The sequence below is a fragment of the Anser brachyrhynchus genome, assembly GCF_964034855.1.
Source record: "Anser brachyrhynchus genome assembly, chromosome: 4".
NCBI classification, from domain to species: Eukaryota; Metazoa; Chordata; class Aves; order Anseriformes; family Anatidae; genus Anser; species Anser brachyrhynchus.
The window spans coordinates 39,536,793-39,561,423 of NC_137698.1; the positions used below are offsets into that span (position 1 = coordinate 39,536,793).

General features: G+C 36.3%; 1 protein-coding gene across 14 annotated transcripts in view; it reads left to right on the forward strand.

Annotated features, from left to right (window-relative positions):
- The window catches only part of LOC308194894 (uncharacterized protein), a 293,597-nt gene that overhangs the window by 11,224 nt on the left and 257,742 nt on the right, over positions 1 to 24,631 (forward strand). For 13 of the 14 annotated variants that reach the window (XR_013951021.1, XR_013951022.1, XR_013951023.1 and 10 more), the window contains exon 2: positions 15,709 to 15,822. The gene's annotated coding sequence lies outside the window, so the exon portion shown is untranslated. Of the gene's footprint in view, positions 1 to 15,708; positions 15,823 to 17,980; positions 20,096 to 24,631 lie in introns of those variants that run through there. The other variant, XR_013951034.1, reaches the window with a different exon arrangement.

Below are 24,631 nucleotides of genomic sequence, written 5' to 3' on the forward strand. Positions count from 1 at the left end.
CTTAGGTAAAGAATGCAGTGGTGGAAAAGACACCCCCCAGCTGCAGTGCTTGCAGCAGTGGTGGGAAATGATTGCTCTCTGTGCTGGACTCCTGGGCTGTGGCTGTGGCAACAGGCAACGGGTGGGATGATTCTTCCCTATCTCTGAAAGATGTGCAGGACAGGGTGGGGAGCACAACTGTTTTTTTCAAAAGTATGACTACTGTAGCTGAGTCAGACCAGAATCAGCATATTCAGAACTTATTAAATGACAAGTACTTTTATTCTTCCTAGGTGGAAAGTGTCAGTCTTATTTTGTGATGACTGAATTGGAATGTTTCTTGGCTTGCTCTTAGAGCGTAGCAGTGCTGCTCTTCAAAATTAGGAAGGTGATATTGATACAGAATTTCAATGATTCGATCCCTTTGTCATGCTTAATTCTAATTTCTAAAATGGATTAAATATATCTACTTTGCTGGTATTTTTTCTTTTAATTTTATATGGCTTGAGACTCTTTAACATTACCTTTAAAGTCTGGCTCATGTATCTTGTTTACATTTACAAGAAAGGATGTCTTGTTTTGATGGGAATATTTACAAGCTACAGGTATTCAACCATGTTATTTTCATACTTCTCAGAAAATAGGAAGTAAGGAAATTGGAAGATTAATTGCAATGTTAGTGAGGTGTCTGCTCTGAATTGCTGAGTTGCATGTTTTACAGTAGCACAGGAATTTGTCTTGATTCTTGGTATATACTTCAGATTATCCTGAGACATCCTGTGGTGAGGAAAATGTCTTTGGCAGTGTCTGGGTGTTTAGTTATATGGATGAAAATATAATTATGATCATTTACAGTCACTTTCTTTAAAGCATCTATATGCCTGGGGTGATAATTCAGATAACCCTCACACATTACTCAATATATTCCTGACAATAGACTGTATCTAAAGATGCAGTGGTATTAATATTGCCTATTTTCGGCTTTTTTAAATCTATTCAGAGGAGAATGTTTTAAGTTATAAGAGATGGGTGGGTATGGGCTCCTTAATCAAGGGAAAAGCTTGTTAGCTATCCTGAGGAATTTACTTTAGAAGACCAAAGGAATATAACTTGCAGCAAAGTTTATGATGTTTCCCTAGATAAGCTGTGAAATACTTGTATATCAGAATGCTATGTTATGTGGCAATGAGCTTTCCCTATGTATGCGCATGTGAATACTCGTGCTACCTTTCCAGCAGTGATCCCCGAGCTATCATTAACTTGAGCTGATGCCACAGCATTGTGCCAAGTTACTAGCTTGATTTTTGAAAACCGCATAAAGCCTGAATTAAGTTCCAGACTTGAAATGGGAGTAATCAGCTCAGGTGCTATGCAGGTCTGCATTAATGTGCCATGATTCTAGTTTTAGGGATAGAGCATCAGCCTTTGCAGAGCAAAGTCTGATACCATTGCATGCTAGTTTAGAGCTAGTATGTCCATCTCTTCCAAGTCTCTTGCAAACATTTATCCAAGATGAAAGTCAACCAAAAGAACAGACAGGGACGATTTAAAAAAAAAAAAAAAAGATTAAGCTGGAAAATAAAATCTCAGTCAAGGGGGGGGAAAGGAAAATGAACAAGTAATTTTTGATTGAAACTATTTGTCTAAAATTTAAGAATAATCTTAGTTTTAAGACATTTTTCCCCTCAAAAGAATTGGCTTTTTCTTTGTTTTTATTCACTCTGAGTCTTTTAAAAAGTAGAGTTAAAAAGTAGAAAAATGTCAACAACATTATCGTAATTTGTTGCTTGAGGCAGTGAGCCAGGTGCTTACTGTCCACTCTTTTTCTACAGCATATTAACAAAGAATTGTAAGACTTGAGATGCTTGAGGCTCTTTATGCCTTTGAATCTCAGCATTACAGCAGATCTGTGCCATTTTAAATAAACTAGACTTCCACACCCTCAGGAATATTGTTATTAAAAGACAGAAAATGGTACATCTTTTAAATCAACATTGAGCATATAAGCAACTTAAAATAACACTTTCACTGTCACTACTTTGGAAATGAGAACTTAATTCATAAAAGTATGCCTATTACCATAGGCTTTTTAAAGTTTCCTTTTTTTTTGACACAAATATATGTAATGGATTAAAAGATTACTTAATGTGCAGTATTTGACATTCTTACTGTACCCTTTGTAGCTTGCATTTATGTAAGCTCTCATAGTGTGCTCTGCAATATCTAAATTGCCAAATTTAAAAATGAGATTTTGCAAGAGTTTGTTCTTCCTTGTGGAAAACATTTGGGACTAGAAATTGGAACATATGTGAATAAAGTTGTTTTCATCTTATTTTGCCTTTTTACTCTAGGTAAGGGTGCCTTTTTTTTTTTTCCTTGATGTAACAGCTTAAGAAAATGGAGGAAAAGTTTTGGGATTGTAACTCTATCCCTAATGGATTACTGGGAGAGGTTTCAATTATTTGTTTTTCACCAACTAATTCTGAGTCCAGTCACTCCATCCGTTTTAGGATTGCTAGATGAACTGGACAGGGTTAGAGTCATCATAGCTGTTGGATAAACCGCTTGAGGAAAAAGGGCTTGAGGGGTGGAAGCAGAAACACTATCATCACTTAGCAGTCTGCCTCCATGTTGTGGCATTGCCTCCAAATAATATTGGATCCCTTTCAGAAGCAAAACAGTACAACAGCTGGTTCCAATTATCCTAACTACAGTGTGTCTGCATACACAAATGGCTAGCTTTTCTAATTTGGCTCTGTGGTTTAATGAATTAGTTATTTAATAATTGGACAGGAATGCTAGTGTTGTGTTTAGCCATTTGCTTCTGTTTAATCTTATCTTTGGAACAGTGTTCATACAGTCTTGCCGTGATTGTTGACTGCTATTGTGATTTATTTACATGAGAAAATGAAATATTTTGGCAGCACATGGCAAGTAGATTTTTTACCTTAGAAGGCCTAAAAGTTGGAAGTTCATTTGATAAACAGGTTTCTCTATTTACGTGAGTTATCACTCAATACAGCCAGGAATGGGAAAAAATCATCACTTTTCGGCAACTCTCATCTTCTGAAAGAGGTACCCATACTCTACTGACCCTTACATGTTCACCTCAAACGATATCTTTTCAATGTTTGTATATGGTCTGCAGAAATCTAACTAGGAATATAGATAGGAGTTTACTCATGCAAGCTGTACAGGAAGATGAACAACTGTCACACTGGGATAAGGAAGTACTGCTGTTTGCACAAATGAGAAACACATACTATAAGCATGCAGCAAAAGCCTGCAAAGAAATGGTCCCAAATATGTTACAAACTAGAAAATACACCTCTTCGCTGTCAACACCAAGCCCTTAATAAATTACTAAGAGGTTGGGGTTACCAAGCAACCAAAACACCATCATTTGTGGTGCAAGACTGAATTCCAGCTGACTGGTGTGGATGAGTAGGGGTTGAATGATGCAACTTCAGAAGAGAAATTATTTTGAAGAGTTTTTTCAAAATGTCTCAGTAGCACAAAAAGCAGCAGCCAATTCACATTCCTGCTGTGCTGTAATAAAAAAGTTACTTTGTCTAGGGTGACTCTAGTGGGTCTCTGATGTAATAGTTGCAAATTATGAAAGGCCTTAAGGGAACTGAAAACTGGATGTTTCTTTATGTTCTCAGTGTTCTGTGAAGTAAGTCTGGGACTAGGGGTGGGTTCACATTTCTCTGGTATCACGAAGCTGGCAAAGCTGGGTTAAACAGGTTTACTGGCTAGGGACCTGGCCTGTGATATTACTGAAATTACCCTGGATCAAAGAGATTTTGCAGATGAAAGATTTAAATATCTGGATAGTATGACATTTTCATTGCTTTGTGATATGTAGATCCTGTGTTGAAACACACAAAAATCAATGGAATTAAACTTGAATTTGGCTTTTAGAAATGTAAGAAGCAAAATGCTCTGCAATGTGAAAACATGATCAAATGCAAATTATAAATCAAACACAAAGTTCAACAGCCAACTGACTGATAGAGCGCATTACTTTCCAAAAATAACTGAGAAGGGGTTGCAACAAGGAAGAAAATGATTTAATCAGCAACAGAGTATCTGTTTCTCTAAAGAAAATATAAGGAAAAGACACTCTAAACATAACTCCATAATAATAAACAATGCTTAGCTAGCAGTAAAAATGAGCAAGAATTCTCATAAGACTTACGGTAATGTTTTTATTTTCCAGTCATATTAATAAATGACATATATAAACATATGCAGTTAATATCTAATTCTTTTCAACTTCCTTTCTTGCCCAGCTGAGAAGAAATAGTTATTACGCTTATCACTGGAAATAAGTATTCTCTATCTGAAAGTTGCGTTGCTTTTTGTAACATTTGGTTCTAACTCATGTCATGTTTGAGCTTTTTAAATGTTTTAAATCTAGATGTAATTTAAATCTATATTTTCAAGTAGCTTTTGAGTTCTTATAGGAAGCTTGATGTGTGCAAAGGTGTGCAAAGCTTGTTAAAAGAAACAGCAGAAAATGCTAAGAGAACTGATTGTCAGATACCTCATGTTACCATAGCAGCAGGTGTTTGGCAGGGTTAAAAAGGAATTATGGGCTGTAATGCAATCTCTTGAGCTACAGAAATGACCACATTCAGTATGCAAGTGCTCAGAATTGGCAGTGGACTTTTCTTTAACCTGAGGTAAAGCTCTTCTCGAAGGAAATTATTTTCAAATGTTGCCCATAAAGACTGCAACAATTACAGGCTGAATGTAAAGTCTATCAGAAAGAGAGTAACATGATGACATGCCAGCAACTGGAAGTTCATGACTTTGCTTTTCATTACATAGGAAGCTCATGAGGTCTGTTTTTCAGCTTTCTCAGTGCACCTCACTGGATAAGAATGTAAGTTTTCCTTTCCACTGTTTCCATTGTAATAATGTTATCACCAAAGATTAGTATAGAAAATGTGTGATTTATAACAGTATCCATATAAATGAGATTTATCAAAGCACTGAAACTAATATGAGAACTGATTCTCTGTCAACCCCCTTCTTGTGTAAACACTGACACAAGTTAAAGGCACAAAAACTGTGAAATAGGTAAAACGGTTTTGCATCAGAATAACTGGCCCCAGAAAGAGACCTGAACTGCCACCAATGAGTCCTATTGGTGAGGCTCTATTTCTTTTGAGGTAAAAGTAAAGCTTATTTAGAAGTCATAACAGAAAAATGCTTTTAGAGATTTATAAACAATAAATTAAAACAACACGACTATGAGCTAGAAACATTCTTTGCTTGGGAGCAAACATAATTAAAGGAAGACAAAATTTTAAAGCAACTGTTTCTTTTTAGTATGGAACAGAATTATTTTGAACATGTGGGTTCTACCTCAGTGGAAAAATCATTTTTTTATGCAATTCTAATTGGGAGACTTGCCACTGACTTCAAAGGGGGTTATATTGTCCACAGTACAGCTCAAAATATGTTCAGAGAATCTAAATATTTTACTAAGACACAAATACTTCTCTCCTGTGGATTTACAATAAGCATAAAAGTTATCTTATATAAAATGCCCTCTTTTCAGTTTTACTAGCTCTTGCTTAAATATTAAATAATGCTGACTGTAAGAAAAAACTGATGAAATTTCATATAATATAGCCATGAACACAAGGTGATCTAATCATGATTATCCAGATAAGCAGCTTAAATTCAGTTGTTATCACTCTAATTCAATCCTACATGGCCAATTTCCCTGGGAAGAAACCAAATTAGGCTGCAAGGATGTTACCATTAGAAAAAATGCTATTAAAACAACTTAGACTGTAAAGATGTGTAATAATTTGCAATTATGGGGATTTTTACAGTGTAGAACAAATACTGCAGAGCAGTTGCTGTTGATTTTAAGTTGCTGATGTGTATAAGTGCGCACAGGGATATACTGTACAGAACTGGATCAAAACTAGTCATATGTTAGTGAACTATAACTTTGTAGTCTTATTAGTGGGTTTTAGTGCTTCAAAGTAATAATTTGTAACTTGCTAGCCAAAGTTGCTCATGCAATTGAAAATAAAAAAAACAGGGAAACTTTAATATTGCAATATATGTAAAAACAGAAGGACAAAGCTTTGATAAATTAAGACTTCACCATGTAGTAAAAGATACAGTGAAATAATTTCGGTTTCTCAGGTATGGCTGCTGAGCAACTGATAGACTTATTTCCCTAATGACTTTAAAAAGTAAGATGACTTTAAAAAGTCAATAGGAATTGGCTTAATAAAGATTGGATTTGACTTCGGCATATTAAATATTGAGTCAGATAGTCAAATGAAAAATCCAAGTTTTTAAAATATTGGAGGTGGGATTCAATTCACAATAGGTATTTGCTTTAGGATAAGCTTGATTATTTTCCAAGTTTTGTACTTTGTTTAGAAATGTTTGTTCATACCATAATGGCCTAAAAGTACATGGCTGGTACCACATGAGATGTCCAAAGGTATTCAAGATGACTGAAGTGCAAATAGGCTCCTGCACATAGGCAGCTTATTCCTGTCTTTGGTATCCATGAATTCTAACTGGAGCTATACATGCACATGGGTACCTTAATTTTATTCTTCAGCCGGATTTGGCTGGGATGGTTTGATTTGTATTTTCTTTTTAGATTTTTTGCAGATAAAACATTCATGCTCTCTACCAAGGTTAAAAATGTGTCTTTACTTCTGGAGGAGTCACTGTGGCACAGAAAATAGAGGAATTATTCTTCACTACTCACAAAATTCGTTTAAGCATCTGATGAAAGACAAACAGACAAGACAGATTTGGGGCATATTATCATACATTTTGATTACTGGTAATAATTTTGGAATTCTGCTCTTCCCTAAAAATACAAACTCATCACTCTAAAGGGAAAATACCTCATATCTGTTCGGAAATACTGTTGGAACGTGCTGGCTTTCATTAAATTGCCTTTGCATTCTTAGGATTTTTTATGCCATGTTAACGTTTCTGGAATGAAATGCTTCGTTTTTCTGTGTTTGATTTTTTTCATCCTTCTAATTGTTCTTTGTGTTTATATTATAAATATAAAAAGACTTAAACCATAGTTTTTGATCTACGTGTTTTGTTTCAATTCTAACTCAATTGATTTTGGAAAATAACATATAGAAAATCTTGAATCCTTTTTAAACCCAAATCTGAAATAAAAGGCCTAGTCTTAAGTTTTCCATTCAAATCAGACAAGTTATTTCAGTGACTAGAAAGATGAATTTACCCTATATGTACTTAGTATACCCTAAGGTATGCAACTTGTGATTTGGGTATGCCCTCTGAGCATTATCTACTGAAGGTCTTTCAATATTATTCCTTTCATAATTCTCTAGCGTGTGTTACTTGCCTTATCTGAAGTATGGGAGGGTACAATACCAAAACTGTACCACAGATGCCATGAATATGGTTTAGTTTGTTTTACCTTCAGAACTCTATGAAATCCATGGCTTGCAATAGTATCTTGGCATTGTTAATGTTGGTGCTTTTGGAAGATCATGAGTTCCTATTATCACTTTCTTATTACTTCTGAAATTGTTTCAATATATCTGTTCTGGATCTCTTCTGGTGTCCTGTGCCTGTTACTTATAAAGACAGAACTTCACTTACTTCACTGAAATAATCAAATAGACTGAATCAAGGGGCTAGCAAAATAGTTTATATACACTGAACAGGGTTTATTTTAGATGCAACACCATACTATAGTAATTTCTACTTTTCTTTCTTGTGTTACAGTTACTAACTGATGATTTAAGCATCAGGAGATTAACTGAATTAGCCTAGGTCATTCAGAGATGGTGTTTCTGCTATGAGTGCAGTAATGGATAAAAAGTTCTAGCCAACTACAAGTTTTAAATAAAGTATATTGTGCAGAAAGTTATTTAAAAAAAAAAAAACAAACAAAAACAGAACAGCCTTTACCACTGGGGGGGGGAGGCAAAACTTTCCAGGAGTTGCACCTCCTGACACTGACATCTTAAATGTATAAGGTCATTAATAAAGGTTTCTAGCATTTGTTTAGATGTCTTAGGCTATGCCACCTGGCTGTCAGTGTTCCAGGAGTTCATGGGTCTCCTCCTGATTCTTTATCATGTTTTCCACTAGATGGATAGAGCCATTTCAACTGACATTAAACTCCTATGTTTAAAGTTATAAATGGTTCTTATGTTTTTTAATGTCCTGCTTTTTACATTTAGGCATATAATTTCACAGCAAAATCTGCAGCCATAGTGTCTCTAAATCTGCTATGAAATACATGAGTGACTTTGTCCTCCTGTGATCTTAACTTGAGGAAATGTTTCCAAAATCACAATGGCAAGCCAAGACAAATCAGGTAATTTAATTCTCTTCCAAGTCAAAAGATAATGCTATAATTGGACTGCTCTTCCCATTCATGGGATTAAACACCTCAGAGCCTCATCTCTTACCACAGTTTGGTCTTCTGCCAAAAGGTATTTAATTACAAACAAGGCTGGTAAGATCCAGAGACGTAAAATAATCCCAGATTGGAATTTCCATCTCCCAAGTACAATTTTCTGATGTCCTCCAAATTCATTTTCACAACAATCTCATCTAGGAATAAAGAAAAGTAATGATTAAAATGTGGTACTGTATCCAAATCCAAGTATTGCCAAAGCTCAGAAATACTGGTATTTGGAACTCTGTTTTGGACTTGTCTCTTTATTAGCTTTGTTACCACCCTGTTCTGGAAGGAAGTGTTTTTTGAAGCTCATATAGTGGGGGTGTCTGTAGCTGGATAGACACATAATGAATCCAATTAATTGCTAGTAGTGGGGTGATAATATACCTCCATTCCAATCCCTCCATCTTCTGATTTGCTTTTCACCCAGACAGGTGTTAGTCTCAGAAAGCATGCCTTTCTGTTTATATGTTGACATGAAATTCTTTATTTCTACTGCCTCGGATAAGTCTGCTCCCATAAGGTTCTTGTTTCAGGGTCCTGAATGTTCCCAAAAACTATTGCCCTATAGTATTTGTTCTCTTCAGAAATCCTTGGCTATTCTCTGATGAATCTGGCTGATGAGAGTTGTATATTCATTGAGTTCTTCAGCTGCCCCTTATCTAGAATTGTTCTACCTTCCTTAAACTAAAAGCTTACATTGCCTGAAGTATTCTAACAACAGGCAAGTTTAATTGAAAATAGCTACTGTTAAAGCTTTGATATATTTCTAGAGTACCCAGAAAGTTACCTGACTTTGGTCTGTATAGATTGAGTTTTGGAAGTTTTCCAGATTTATAAGCTAGTCCCTACTGAATACAACCTGTTTTAGCAAAAATAAATTCATGCACACTTGAAAAATAATTTGGTGCTGACTTGTTTCTAATTTTCTTCTACTGGTATTAATTTTCTGAACATTTAAATGTCCAGGAACTGTTTTGCTGACATTCATCTGCTCAAGCTGGAGAATTTTAAGACTCATCAGCTAAAATGTTCCTACCATAATGTAACTGGAAATGCAATATTGTTTCCAACAGCTCTTTATCAGAACCACAAGCAGGGGGAAAAAAAAAAAAAAAACTGGGCAAGAATCTGAAAATACCTATCACATCCAGGACAGTGCATGCTTAGGCAGCTACTTTGTGTGAGTGTGATCACAGAAAATTAAATTCAGCACATAATGTCCCAGTTTGTTCATAGGTGAATTATTCTTTCAATTTTATGTTTCAAGTCTACCAATATAACTTATGGTATATGTTCTGGTTTTAATTTACCTAAACAAAAGTTCAGTTTCACAAACATCAAAGATAATGAAAATGCCCTTTTAATTAGTGTGTTAGGATATACATGTTTATTCCACACGAACTTCCTTTATTTGTCAACCTAACACATGAGAAATGACCCCTCCTGTGCTGTTCCTGCTTAATGTCAAAGCTGTAGGGAAAAATGTTTATAACATTAGCTGCATTCTTTCACTGGGGGCTGGCAATTAACTTTGTGTCTGGAATCAGAAAACTTCAACATGTCTTTCATTACTACCTGTCTGGGTGGCAAGGAGGAAATGAAAAGAAGTTTTCTATTCTTGTCACATCTAGTTGCAGGATTTACTAGAAGCGGACCTTGTTCCAGTTATATGGAGTAAGATTATACCAAAGCTGCTGATCTGTTTTCAGAAGAATTGTTACAATCCTTGAGAGAAATAGCTGGGAGTAATAGAATTTTAACAGAAATGAATCTGTTACTAGCCGGGAAAAAATTGCTACAGCCAGATAGACCTGAGGTGCCATGCTTGCAATTTCAAGCATGGTATATGAAATTATGACTAAGAAGAGGGAAAATACATTGAAAGAAATTTCTTCTAATCCAAAATTTAAACTCCCTGTGATTTACCCCATCTTACTCTTCTGCAGATAGTTCCCATCAAGTGGTTATTAGACCAGGCAATGAACCTCTCTTTCAAGTCACTTCACGCTCAGGCCTCACTCTAGCTCAACTAATCCAAGCAATGAGATAGAAGTTAGATATTTCATGCTTCCCTGCTACAGCTTTGCAGAAAGCATTTTACCTTCTGGGACCAGTCCTGAAAACTGAGGCACTGTGAAAACTAAAATAAAGCTCCAGCAGCTTTTGCTTGGGTTCATAACACTCAAGATTATCATATAAATATTAAATTGCTTGATTCTTGACATTAGTATCTTTTATCTGTCTTTGGATCAAAGAAGACTGTTGTCCAAAACTGTTACCAAAACAAACATTATTCTGTATTGGTTAGACTGATTGTTTTGTTTTGATCAGCAAAGGAAAAAGTAATTTCCATCAGAAAATAAAGTACCTTCAAGTTTTGCACTGGTAGATGTGGCTTATTGCTTGTTAAAAATTTGCCACTGATCTAAAAGAGATGTCTCTGCTGTGATAACAGGATCTATTAGTATGCCTATGGAAGGTCAAGAGATGGTTTATCCATCAAAATGTTTTCAGTTTCAGACTAGTGCTTGTTAAATATTTTTTTCTGCATATAATCCCTCAAACCACAATACTACTTATTGTTTCCAAATAATGGACCTCAATTATGCTGTATGGTAAAAGTCAAAAAGGACGTGGGGGTCCTGGTGGATGACAGGTTGGCCATGAGCCAGCAGTGTGCTCTCGAGGCCAAGAGGGCCAATGGGATCCTGGCGTGCATTAAAAGGAGTGTGGCCAGCAGGTCAAGGGAGGTGATCCTCCCCCTCTACTCTGCCCTGGTCAGTCCTCACCTGGAGTACTGTGTCCAGTTCTGGGCTCCCAGGTACAAAAAAGACAGGGATTTCCTGGAAAGAGTCCAGCGGAGGGCCACAAAGATGATACGGGGCCTGGAGCATCTTCCCTATGAAGAAAGGCTGAGAGACCTGAGTCTGTTCAGCCTGGAGAAAAGAAGACTGAGAGGGGATCAATGTGTATAAATACCTGAGGTGTGGGAGACAGAGGGATTTGGCCAATCTCTTTTCAGTGGTTTGTGGGGATAGGACAAGGGGTAATGGCCACAAGATAGAGCACAGGAAATTCCGCACCAACATGCAAAAGAACTTCACAGTGAGGGTGATGGAGCACTGGAACAGGCTGCCCAGGGAGGTTGTGGAGTCACCTTCTCTGGAGATATTCGAGGCCCATCTGGATGCCTACCTGGGCAGCCTGCTCTAAGGAACCTGCTTTGGCAGGGGGGTTGGACCCGATGATCTTTTGAGGTCCCTTCCAACCCCTTCAATTCTGTGATTCTGTGAAATACAAGTTATCCTCTGTGCTCTCAAAAAATGGACGTAAGACACTTCCACAAATGCACCAGTTTATTGGCTTTATATAGAGCAAAGCAGGCAATGAAGGAAGGTGTGGGCTAAATCCAAAACCACAGGTGAGTTCACTGTGATGAGTATAGAAATTTCTAGTCAGCAGCCTGGGAGTCACTATGACTGATGTGCCCACAAAGACATAAAAATGTAAAGCTAGGAGGATCGTCTCAAGTCCTTGTGCCAGACTGGATGTGCTATCCTAGTCTGTGCATACCAGACGCAGTATCAACTAAGTTATATTAATAAACTTGGCAGGACCTTTCCCTCTGATAGATACAGTTGAGGGGTACAGACTGAGGACAGTCTTAGGCCTGCACAGTGCCAAGCAGTGCCTCAGGACAAAATCCAGGTGTTGGCACAGATGAGCAAAGGCTAACACGTTAGAACGATAGAAGCACTGATGAGAAACAATGTGAAATCAGCTCATGGTTGGAGATGTGCCCATAACAATATATTCCAGAGTGTTTGTATATTTTAATTTGTAAGCAGTCTGTCCAATACTGTCGCTATGTGTGTTCAGAAGGGGTCTACTCCCTCTCCTGTGATTCATCTAACGTTGTACCTTACATGTCATTGAACAGGTATCACTAAGAACACGTAATTTCACATCCTAGGGAAATTAACAGTCTTTACATGAAGAAAGACAAGCCATAGGAATCCAGGAAACTTTACTAGTTTTCAGGGAGAAACTCAGATTTTGGTAGAATTCAAGATGAAATCAATAACGTGTGGCTGGTGTTCACAGAAGCTCTCATGATTCCAGAACCCTTGAACATTTAAAATTGCAGGGATTACTGGCATTTTTGAAATATTGAACACCTTCGTATTAAGGATTCTGATTTAAAAATAAAATTCTATATCTTGTGTTAGCAGGCATGCTTAGGTTCACCAAATCCTGAAAAAAAAAAATAACTGCAAGTGTAATAGTTAAACTTACATGTATTCCAAATGTATATGCAATACAAATATTCAAGAGGGGAGAGAAGAAAATATTTCTGAGCCTGTAAGTAGTCTCAACTGCTGTGATGCTGATAAAATGTCCACATCCTGATGAGTGGACATCAGCTATGTAAACAGATGTTCTGGAAGAGAAAAGGAAGTGATGAATAGCTGACTTATTTTTGTCACAGTTTTGCTCAAACTGACAGTTATGGGTTTAAAGAGTGGTTGCCATGGCCAGCAAATCCAGCCAGGCTTTTAAGTGCATCTAAATCCAATAGATACTCTCAACTTTACACTTTTGCCCTAGAGATGATTAATGGTCAATAGTTATTTTGAGTTATTTGAGGCTAATCAGGAATGCATGCACAGACGTTGAAAGATTGAATTTATACCTCTGGAATAGATTCAGGTGCGTTTAAAAATATGCTCTTATTAAAATTATTATTTACAATGGCTTTAAGACTGTGGCAAATCTCACTTTCTAAAAGAGATTTAACTGTTGCTTGACTTTCAGTGGACAAAGCAGAAGTATCCTGCTGAGGGACAAAACAGCATGGTCATTATACACTCTATCAATACTCTACTTTGCTACAACTATGTTGTAATGAAATAAAGTATTGTGTATAAATATACAAAACAACTTTGGTTGTTTGCCAAAGTTAGATTTTATTTTAGTTTGAAAACATATTTTCTTTTTCCTTTTAAAATGCCTGCTTTTGGAAATATATATAGGCAAATCATGTTGCTAGCACTGTAGCTCTAAAAAATTAAGAAATATACTAAGCTGTATGGTAGGCAGACCTTAAAAATACTCCAGGAGAAGCACATTCTGCAAATTGAAATGCCCTGTTTGTAAGCTGCTCAGAGTTTTGGACCTTGATGGAACAAGGTGGCTGCATCTTTTTGTTTAACTAAAGGAGTACCAAGTAAGCAGTTGCGATCCTACATGGTGCATTCATTCTGCCACACAATGCCCATCAGGAGAGTATTTAAATGGCTTAAAGTCTTGGGGAGGGCGAGGGGCAGACAAAGCCCAAGCTGTATTTCAAACCTGAATGCTGAAAACTTTGTCAGTGTTTTAAAATTAAGTTTCATCTATTCATATGTTAAGACTTAGGGAGATGAATTAGGACAGCTGAGAAACTGATTACAGCATCTTGCTGCATTTTTTCTTTTTGCTGTTCACGTAGCCAAGATGACACGGCCCCTGCTGAAATACTTCTATCTCGTGATACACGTATAAAAAACGAATAGATAAGATGGTTGATCTTGTGCCTTTCTTGTTCTGCCACACGCTTTTTCTTCAAACCACATGTCATTAATAGAGCTAATGGGATTTTGGCATGGACCCAAAGGGGTGGTAGGGGAGAGGGGGTAGGGGGGGATGGATGGGAGTGCGATGAACTACTGAGAGAAGCACTGCTGCCTTTCTTTGCACTAAAGCGATGTCAGGTTTATCAGGCTTCTCTTTAGTCCTTCCTGACAGGACTGGAGGCACTTCTCTATACATGTATGTGTCTCATACATTCATGAGCCTCTTTGACACTCTTGCATCTTTTGTTAAGAGCTGAAAATGCAGATCATTGCTCTACCCTTCCCTCAGCTGCCATATGGCATTGTGGAAAGGGGCCCACAAAGGAAGGAGAGGAAAGTGGAAAAAAAAAAGGGGGGGGGAGAAATGAAACTACCACCAGATGAAATTGATTTATTTTTACCATTAGGGGGTAGGGGGTGGAAGCCTCTTGCAATATAAAACCTTCTTGCAGAGCAAGCAAACAGGCTGCCTGCATGACAGCCCTGGTATATGTTAAAAATAACATGGCTTGAAAATAGAAGCACCATTGTTATGTGCAACTACTGTAACAAATTTATATGAAATGGAATTCATCATCTAAAGTGAAACAACTGCCAAGGCTGCCAGCTTTTCTATTTTTCCCTGTTGTCTGTGAGAGGTAAAAACCATGAAACCCCAAATGCTGCATAGGTGCAACTGTTTGGCATCACTGTATATTTTTCTGAAATCTCTCAAAATAGCTTTGGTGTAGTCTGCATTTTTGTGGAGCTAAACCTTTCCTAAAGTAAGCAGCAATTAGAGCACTTTATATAATTGCTTTAAAAACAAACCAAAAAAATGTGTTTGAGAAAAAGAAACTTGCCATGTCAATTCTTTGGTTATTTTTATGAGTCCATGCTTTATGAAACACTAAATAAATTCTTCAGATGAAATGCTATGTGGCATATGCTATGTATTAGCTAAACTAAATATTCTTACTTACCGCACCAGGTTTACATTCCCTGTTGATATAAATAAGCTCAGTCAGGGTTTAAGTGACTTCCACTTTCTTATGGTAGTGTGGAAAAGGTTAAAAACATGAAACTTTAATGAATCTATTTCCTCATTTTCCTCTATCTTTAATTTTAACGTGCCATTCAGTGAAGAGGTAGCTTTAAAGATTTGCATTGTGTACAGGAAGATCTGTCTGTTTTGTAAGGTTTGCTGTCAGGATTCTGTTCAAGAAGGTATACAGTCTTCATAATGTTATTTATAATACTCTAGTCATTCACTGAAGAAGAGCCATGCTGTGACTAGCAGGGAATAGTCCATACCTTGATAACTATGTGTGGTAAGTATTCATCAGCTTCTGTTACCAATCTGAAAGTAATTCAGATAAAAACAGAGTCCATTTATTAACAAAAGAACAAAAGCTATGGCAAATTTTAATCATAACAATAATCTACTACTACTAACATTTACAATTCTTTATGCACCATTAATAAACAATAACTAGGAAAAAAAACTATTGATGAGGAGTACAGACAAAATTGTATTTGATGTTTTTTATGCCTTTAGGAATTAAAGAGGAAACAACACAATCAATGTTGAACATAGGTTTATAATGTTCTGTATGGGAAGACCATACATGGCACTAGCTCTAAACAACCAGTTTTGATTCCATTAAAATTTTCTTTTGTCAGCTTTCTTCAGGAACAACAAAGCTGCCATCTTCAAGGGTGAACCACATGAGACCAGGAGAGAATTTTCTGAGCATCTTCATCCAGAATGCAGAATTCACTTCTAAATGAATGGCTGTAAGTACGGTTACAGATTTTACTGTTTTCAAAACAAAATGTAAAGCTCATGTCTTCAGTTTAACCTTCAGTTTAATATCACAATAAAAGCAACAATGAAAAGTAAAGAGAATGAAATCATGTCCCACCAACTGTTTTGGGGAAAGAAGAGAGCAAACTGAATCCTGTCTGACTATCCATAGTATGGAAACTATAATTTGTAGAATACTGACGGATGACTTACTTGTGTTGTTGATCCTTTGAACCAATTCCTAAAATGCTTTTAAGTGGCTCCCTAGTCCTAAACCCCTCCCACTACTGGTCCTTAGTTTTTAGATGTTAAATGTCCTCAAGTTCCATTGCTCTCTCATTCTTAAAACTCCTGGGAGGACTTGCACAACTCAGGAATTCAGGGTGAAGTGTAAGATATTCTGCCTATCTGAAGACCACACGTGGATTGGAATCAAACATTAATTTTTAGGGGTAAATTAAAGCTTTTACTTCCCATCTGCAGAAAAAATGCTGCAATCAAATTTATTTTAGACTAAACAAAAGTGATGAGCAGCCAAAATATTCCATTGGGCACATACAATTAACACGTTGGACTGGCGAGAAAATATAACATGATTATGGCTGTTTGTTTAAAGCATTCTAGATGAGGGGAAAGGTGTAGGTTTTTTTTGGATATCAGACTATCTTGCTTGGATGGCTTGTTTTTTGCATTAATCGGCAGAAGAAACACATAACTTACTTTCCTCTTCCTCCTCAGTGCAAAACCTGCTCTCAAAAGAGTGTCCTAGACATTCACGCTCCAGTTAATTATTTCTTTTATGCAAAGTGTTACAGTCTCAGCAAGAGGAATTGAGCATGCTTCCTCAATGCAATTATAGCTGTTCCTTGGAGGTGTGAGTTTGAGTTTTGCTATGGAGAAGAGACTATTGTATATGGAGCTCTTGACCCCACTGGAATGCTTTAACAAATGAATAAAACAAAAGTGGATGTAAATGTAGGAACAGGAAAAACACCACCGCTACAGTTTCTAGCTGTGATATTTTAAGGAGAACAACAACTGTTTTTAAAACAAACACAAACATAAACATTTAATGCCACCGTCTATAAAGAGAGATACCTTTCCAATTCCATCCATGTGCTTTTTCCTTTCTAAGAATATCACAATTTATGTCCATTTTAGTGAGTTGATGGGTTGATGTGGAACTTCAATATGTACTCTAATAAATAGACCTCAAAGTATAGATAATCTCTGAATAGATAAAATGTATAGGTTATGTGGAACTATTTAGGCTTATTCCATTCAAGGAAAACTAAAGAGTTTCAGAAGGAGTTAACAAACCAAGATCTAGTTTGTAAAGTCATTGCTTATAAATGTTAGACAATGTGCATGTGAAGGATTAATTTGAAATCCTAATACATGTAGCTGGGACTTAGAAAGATGGATCCAGGCATTATTGTGTCTGGTTTATTGTAAATCTGTCTGGTGCACAGTAATGGGAAAAAAGTATGTGTGTGTATATTGAGGGGGGATGAGAGTAGACCACAGTTAGATGAATAAACTTTCAGACTGATCCTGCATGGATGGAGAATGTGAACCAGCAATGTCCTGAGTAGAGGTGACTGCTTTGATTGATTTATTTGTTTATAAATGGTTCATGCACTAGTTTGAATGTAGGGTGACCAATTTATCTTCATTCCTCACTTCTCCTTTATATTCATTATTCTCATATTTTATTATTTGTATTTTTATTTATTTATATAAAGTCAAGATAGAAAGCACTTTGGAAGCGGAGATCTAGTGGAGCCACAGCAGTATTTTTCACTAGAAGTTAGTTGCTTGTGTTTACCCACTGCACTATTTTCACTAGGTGTTAGCAGGAAATCTATTGCTGTGTACCTGTAGAGGAGGGAAAACGGTCTTGATGTCGCTTAAGCAAATGGTCAAAGATTTGCAAATGCCCACCATTTTAGATGTAGTTGTAGGAATTCTGTGTTGCAAACTGAGTTCCTAGAAATCAGATTGACTTCTAAGAGTGCTATGAAAGATTAGTTCTGAAGAAGCTTATATATTTGGATGTGCATTATAATGTATATTTTGCAGTTTGAATATCTTATATTTCTTAGGTTGAAAGAGAAAGAAAAATTTCCTGAACTTTCCCTCTTACAGGCCCAGAATTTGACAGGGGGTTGTGTCTGGGGAGGTGGCATGTCCGGCCTGCTGACAGGTTATCCATCAGTATCAGCAAGCAGGAATGTGATTTGACCTTCACTTCTCATGCAACTGTCACATCAGAAGATTAACCAGAAATGGACCGATCATCTGAGGCATGTTTCTGAATTAGACTCAACTTTATCTCCCTTTTCTCCTTCACTGACAGTGCGGTTTGTGGTCATAACAGAAGCCTGTTTTAAAAGTTTAGTCTTTTTAGTCTTTTGAGAATTCTGAAGTTTAACGGTCCTGGAAAATTTAAATGAATGGAGGATGGGAATAGATCTTGTACCAACTAAACCTCTGGGAGGTATAAGGTCAAAAAGAAATAGGCAAAATGTAAGAACTCCTCCTTTTATGATCTGTGCCTCACAGTGGAAGGTTTTGAAAATGACAGGAAGTAAAGACATGGAGCAATAAAGGGAATGAATGCTTGAAAAAAAAATGAGGATTTTATTACATTAAAAAAAAGGTCACACACAATTAATTTTTCTCCCTATAAACCAATAATCAAACCTTAAAATTGGGTGAAAGACTCTACCGTTCGAGTCAAGATACTTTGTTGCTGACAGTAGTATGCTTCGGTATGTTTTCCCTCTCTCCCCTGTGCCAGTTGCTAGGAATAGACATTCCAGCTGAACTAGTGGGTTGCACAAGGAAACTGCAGTAAGAATAATATCCTTACATCATTTATATGTAAACGTTAGCCATGAAATCTCATGCCTTCATGTTACTGTCTTTTCACAGCATGTTTGAAATTATTGGCATATATATATATTTTTATCTCTGCTCATAGAATGTATCTGACTGAGATTGTACCATATTCATTTGTGTTTGTTGTATTTTCTATGTAAAGGATATTACTAAAAATATTGATGGTGATTTCATGAGATAAGAAGAGTGAATTCATAGCCCAGTCATGTAGGTGTTCAAACGTTTGGAGTTCAAAAAACTTTGATAATAGTTTTTAGAAAAATTATGAAAGTCTATCATGAACTGTTAATGCTGACTACAAATCAGACTTAAGTCCACAGTCTTTAGATTGCTGGAAACAGGGATTGTTTTCTAGGGGAGCATCTTTTTCTATTTTAATAAGCATCTGCTAGTGGATACTGCCAGAGACATAGAACTAAGTCAAATAGGTCCATATTCATATTAAGCTTTGGGTAAGTGATATTTTTGATATTTTATTTACAGCTGAATATCAAGTATTTGTGATGTATATATATCTTTTTCTGAGACTTTAATAACTTGTGATACAGCTCAAGAACTAAACATGATCTTATATACCACCACTTTCAGAATTTACCTACCACTGAAACAGACAAATGTTTCATGCACAGCAAGGGGTCTACATTCAATGTCAAAAGAGCCTTTGGTTTTAGAGTTCTGGTGGAAATACAGCCACCAACATACCTCAAATGTCAAAAAATGTTTAAAAAAGTTTCATGACATTGTTTCATAAGTCTATAATAGAAGTAGGCATCTGTGTGTTTTTAAGGCATATACCATTTTGTGGACATTCCATTATCATAATCATATGCATAAGAATGTATATACAGTTGTAAAAGTATATATATAGTATAAAAGATAATCAATTTTAGCTGCATCATTTGAACAAAAGGCTATAGCAACTATCTACACTTACAGAGCTCCTGAAGCAGACAAAAAACAAATACTTTTTTCTTTTCTTTCTTTCTTGCATGAATATCCCTCTCTTTTCAATGTGCTTCTTTCAAAATATTTTGTCACAGAATATTTTATACTTGGTCTCAGGTTCCTTCCTTATGCTGAAACAAAGCCCCTCAACCTTAGTTTTGAGCATGCATACATATAGGATAAATGTGCTTTAGTACCAGAAAAAGGGAACAAAGTGGAAGATTCAATCATTATGAATTAATGCTTTATACAGCCTAGAGAAAGAAACTACTCAAAAGAACACCACTTTTAAAGTTAACTTTGCTTTATGTACACACCAGTGGTGGCATTATTGTGATCCTGCTGTAATGTCTTGTGAGAAATCATGTAGGATAATGCAACAACCATGAAATTAAAACGGACTACTTCTGTAAAGCAGACCATTATTATGTGGTGTCTTATTTCTCAGAGGGTCCATTATCTCTTCATCACCAGAAAAATCAGTCTCGGCAATGAAATGCCACAGACTGAGCCAGAGATGAGGCATAACAGTAGAGGAAAGGCCATGGGAGGACAGAAAGTACCAATGTCACATCTCACTACTCTTTATTTAGTGATCAGAAATTTGGATTTCAACAGTTTTTAAAAATTTTTTCATTTATAAGTGCCAGCTGCTGGAGAAGATAAGGAAAGAAAGTAACCTGTTTAAAACTAAACAACCCCAACCCTCTATACCTGAAAGTACTTTAGTTTGTTTTTCAGCACAGCCTTTGAATTTTAATGAAACATTTGGGGAAACTTGTAAATGAAAATGGAAATGTTGCTTTCTGAGAAGCTTGCCCAGCACCACATGTGAATTATTTAGAGACAACTTGTATTGTTTCTGCTTTTAAGGAGCAAAGAATTTTTTTTCTCCATTGCCTCAGTCTTAATTGTTTTTATTTCCTTATCACTGTTTTTAATTCCAAAATCTCTTCAAAACACAATAGCTATGCCTTATAGTAATTAAATAAAATTACCTAACATACTAGCAGTAATAAACTTTTATCTGCTCATCTACAACTAAAAGAGGAAAAAGAAATTTCTTGATAAACTCTGCCTGATCGCATTACAGAGATGTGAAAAGGCCCTAATTATAAGGAAGAGTTAGGTAAAATCTTATGTCAGAAATATCATTGAATACCCCCAAAAGCCTCAAAAGATGATAATATCCAATGTAGGAAACTGAGGAACTCTTAGTCGAAGAAGCAAACTCTATCTATAATCGCAACAGTATCTAGAACACCTTTTTGATTTACCTAACTTATGTTTTTTCTCTTCCTCTCTCCCTCTGTTATCCTCTTTTCTGTTTTATTCCCATCTTTCAACCTTTCGCATCTCTGGTCATATTCCTGGCTACTGTGTAGCACACGTGCACACATGCATTCACTGATTACTCCAGTACCTGCCATCTCTTCCTCACTTGTATCAAAGGAGGTTAAGCTTCATCTTAACTCTGTCTTTTTATGCAAGCAGAGATATTGGTGGTTAGGCCCAGTTCTACTCACCACCTTCATTAATAATATTTTTAAAATTAATTAGAAAAAAAATGTGCACATCTGTGTTATAATTGCTCATTTAAAACAAAAAAAAATCTACTGGATTGAGATTAGGTTTTATCTTTTGTTGTTCCTATGCAGACATTTAAAGTAAATCTAACCCTGTACAAACTAGGATTTTTCTTTTTAAGTTTATGTTGGTTTTAATCTTTGTATTAAACAGAAGCAACAGTACTGAGTCACACACATATCTCCCAATTTTCCAAAGTATTTTTGGAGGTACTTGTATAGAATAGAAAAATACAGGGCTATGAAAATCAATGCCAGTGAAAATCAGAATCAAACCCATTCTTGATTCAAGACTAGTTTTGCTATGATAAATGAGGATCTATCAGATCCGGGGTACTGAAATGCACTTTCAGGTGCTAACTTTAAAACATTTCACAAAAACAGTGTATTTGATTCTGCTTATGTATTTATTTGTATGTGCATGTCAGAGATTAAATTTTAGAGTTACATGAAAATAGTCCATAAATCAGGGGGCAGAGGTTCTCTTATTTCTCTGAAAGATTTAGTTAGTTAATACTACATGTAACTGATTCCAAATCTTGTCTTCTACTTCATCTGGCCTTCCTGCAGTTCAAGAGTCATGATGTTGAGACTTTGAGCATAATATTCCCCAGGTATAAATTTTTATATACAATTCTTGATAAAGAAGTCAACCAGTGAGGAGTTAGGCAGTGCAATAATTGCAAAATGTATAATTTACACATGGGAGGGCAAGTGAAAAGAACAAACAGTTTGAAAAGTGAAATCATTAAAATACCTTACAATTTCTATTAGGCTTTTCTCCATCTGCTTTGTTTTCTTACGTAAGTAGGGAGGCGAAAAAAATCATTAATATTAGCTTTAGGGGAAAGCTCTGCTAGATAATTCTGTTCACTAGCTGCTGATGGATCAAATTATGCTCGTGTGTATGAGTAGTTTTTTATGCTTATATGCATATGTATACACATTCGTGCACATGCCTTAAATGAGTGGAGTTTCTTCAGATGTAGAGATACCTTACTGTATGACTAAGTGGTTAGATTCCAAAGTGTACTTAAAATTTGAATTAATTTGCAATAAAATAAATATTTGACATTTTATCAGTGAAATGAAAGAAATCATAGACCTAAGTGTACTTTATTTACTATGTCTGTGGAAAACATCTGTTTGGGATAAAGGTTTCAAATCTGTCTATTTAAATTACACCAAATCCTGCAAAGAGCTACTCACTGGACAAAACCAATGTGATTTAAGAAATGTTGTCCTCCTAAAGTGCTTCCATCAATATATATGCTGAGGTCTAGTCTTAGGTTTGCGTTTGGCTAGTGTCTGAATGCTGTGGGTCCTTTAATATTCTGAAGAAATTCCAGGACTGCCATGTCATGCTTGAAGAAAGATTAGAGGGAGCTGAGTACAGGTAGACTTCTCTGGGTGCTGCCCAGGGCTTTATTCAGTTGCCCACATATAGGGATCTGGTGAAATTTGAAACCAAAATGACAACAGTCACCTGTTCACACTGTATAATCTCTGTCAGCTCCATGCAGTACCATATCTTAGGTACCTTGAAATACCTCAGATGATTCTGGGGATCCCCTGTTTAGGCAAATGAATCAAGCTGTCATGTGTAAATCAGAAAACTGTTTTCACTGATGTAACTTCTCACCCTATGGAGTGAGGACTGCGAAGTATTGCTTTTCTTACAAGAGCACTCAGAGGACCCTCAAGCATCCTGGTCTTCAGTACACCAGGATGTTCTGCAGACACAGATGAAATGCCTCATATCACCCCTAGGTTAGAGTCCTATAAACCCTGGGTGGTATACTGTCATTTTAGCTGCTATATAATTATAGAGAGTGTATAATGTTATTTTTAAAGTAATTTAGCATAGAACTCTTGTTTCTAAAAAAAAAAAATAATATATATTTTGCTTATAGATAGCTATATCCAGAGCAGATACAGACTTATGTCAATTATTTTAAGTTTATACAACATGAAAAGAAAAAAAATGGACCCTCATGGGAGTTAGTAAATACAGTTTCACAGGAGAATAAATTGTCATATTCTTACCTGAAGTAAAAAAAAAAATCTTGAAATTTACACTTTGGTAACAAACAAAAAAGAAAGTCCTCTTAATATTATTTTTTTAACGTGTTGAAGATTGGATTCTCTCATTTTACCGAGTAAAGTGCCTATATCTTTTGCATACCCCAGAGCTTCATGTTTCCTTTCTATTTTCATATCTATGGGAAAGGAATTTGCTCTTCAGTATTCAGCCCATATGCCTCCTGCTGCTGTTGCTGCTGTTGACTTAAGCCAGTTACCATGTCTTTTTCAATGATGCCGAACCACTGTGTGTTTTGCAGTCTGAGGATTCCAGCACAGGGTTCCCTAAAATGGGGCTTCTTACTGTCTTCTTTCTGGCTCATTTCTCACAGGATTTTCAGGTTCACATAGAACCATTTGAATGTATTTATGCTGGAATACACCAGGATAACTCCATTCAGTGCAGTTTATATTCATATAAAGAAGATCAGAATGGGGCTCAGTAATCTTTTTTTTTTTTTTTAATTTATTTTTCTCTAAGGAAAACACAAGGTGAAGCCAAGTTGGAAGGCTTTTTTTCCCTATATCTGACAAGGATGATCTACTTTTCATAGAATCATAGAATCTTTGAGGTTGGACAAGATCTCCAAATAATCTAGTCCAACCACACCCCTATCACAAATACCACCCGCTAAACCATGCTCCTAAGTACCATGTCAAACCTTTCCTTAAACACTCCCAGGGACGGTGACTCCACCGCCTCCCTGGGCAACCTGTTCCAATGCCTGACTACTCTTTAGGATGGATAAAGAAGATGGACCCCAACACCGACCCCTGGGGAACACCGGTCATCATCTGGTTTTAACTCCATTCACCTCCACTCTCTGGGCCCAGCCATCCAGCCAGTTTTTAACCCAGCAAAGAGTGTACCTATCCAAGCCATAGGCTGCCAGCTTCTCCAGGAGAATACTCGATGTTTTATGACATTTCCTAATCAACTATTCCTGTTATAATTCTGATACTATTTCTCCTTCATTTCTATTTTTCTAGGTCAGAAATACTTTTGTTTATTCTCAGTACCCTCTGATAATGTGTGCAGAATAAACGTCTATTTGATTCTTAATGCACTTGGTAGTTACAGTGTCACTAAGAACTAAATCCTACATACAGAAGATCAGAACAAATTCTGAACTTTCAGTGAATCAGAGTTATTCTTTGCTAATGTCAAGAAAGAGAAATGATTGCTCTGTTTTAGATATACTCAAGGAAGATTATAGCTTTAGAATTGCTGTCTCCAGCTGTCTCACATTTATAGTCTATTTTGTTCTTTATTATCTGTATG